Raw genomic sequence first — 1,431 nt, forward strand, 5'->3', positions numbered from 1 at the left:
CACCAGTTGTATTTGGATGTATATTGTATTCACTGTTGTTTTTTTAAGCAATATTGTGACGGCACGAGGAGCAGGACGCACAGCGCTCTCTCGAAGCAGACAGACATTTATTACCGTAAAAAACAAACGATAAACAATAAACGTTAACGGCACTCACGTGTAACAATCCAGCGCAGCGTGAACCTAAGCACGGGCTTAAACACGACCAACGGGTACAAGCAATAAACAATGCACGTGGACACACACACACACACACACACACACACACACACACACACACACACACACACACACACACACTCACACAGGGGTTTAAATACAGACCTGGGTCAACACAAGTCAACAGTGCACTCCCACTGCACGCGGCTCCCCGTACCCCGTGGGAAGGGGAGCGCGCCGCGACAAATGTGTAAGACTGTAAACGTCATTATTGTTTCACTCTTGGCTAAATGATAAAGCTAACCAACTAGACTGAAATTCCACAGACCTGGTGAGCAGTTGTTTTTGTAGTCAGGATAAATGAGTCATAAGAGTGAATCTGTTTGCCCTGCTCCCCGCCCTCGTGCGCACTCTGAGACGCGTCTCGGCCTTCGCACGCGGTGAACTTGGACATCCAGCACAATAAAACGTCTCGTCATTTTACAAAGCAGCGTGGAGAGACCGGCGTGTCCAGGTGTAACTGTAACTGCTGCCAAAGCTGGCGCTACTGAAAACAGGCCTGATAGGGCTTCAATCACTTCCGTTTGTGTTTAATAATTGTTAATAGTTGTTGCAGTAATAACTAAATCACTGTAGAGATGTTTCACTTCGACTTTAAACTGTCGTTATTAATTACTTAGTAATTAATTATCAATGTCAAATCCCCAATTAAAGTCACTGTGAGTACTTTCCATGGAACCAGTTGATATTTATGTTAACTGTTTATGCTGACACAGATATACCTCAATGTGCCATTACAGAAATTAGATTTAAAATGTGTTATCCACCGCAAGTAGTGAAAATTAAATTTACTGATGGCAGGAAATAATGTTAGCTAGCTACCGCAATCTCGTCGCCAACCAGTCTATGTATCAAGTCGATCTCACGTGTCTAATTTGTTTATATTTCAAAATACGATCTTATGTTTAGCGATAAAAAACGTTTGTGACCACTGGTACCGCTAACTAGCCAAGTAAGAAAAGTGTTATCCCAACTAGCTAGCCAGGTTAGTTCTAACTAGCTAGATTATATCTAAATTTTATCTATTTTATATCTAGATTTTAGCTAGGTTATATATAGATTCTAGTAGGTTACATCTAGATTCTATTAGGTTATGTCTAGATTTTAGCTAGGTAATACCTAGATTGTAGTAGGTTAATATGTAGATTCTAGTAGATTATATCAAGATATTATCTAGGTTATATATAGATTCTAGTAGGTTATATCTAGATT

The sequence above is a fragment of the Electrophorus electricus genome, chromosome 12 (assembly GCF_013358815.1).
Source record: "Electrophorus electricus isolate fEleEle1 chromosome 12, fEleEle1.pri, whole genome shotgun sequence".
Taxonomy (NCBI): domain Eukaryota; kingdom Metazoa; phylum Chordata; class Actinopteri; order Gymnotiformes; family Gymnotidae; genus Electrophorus; species Electrophorus electricus.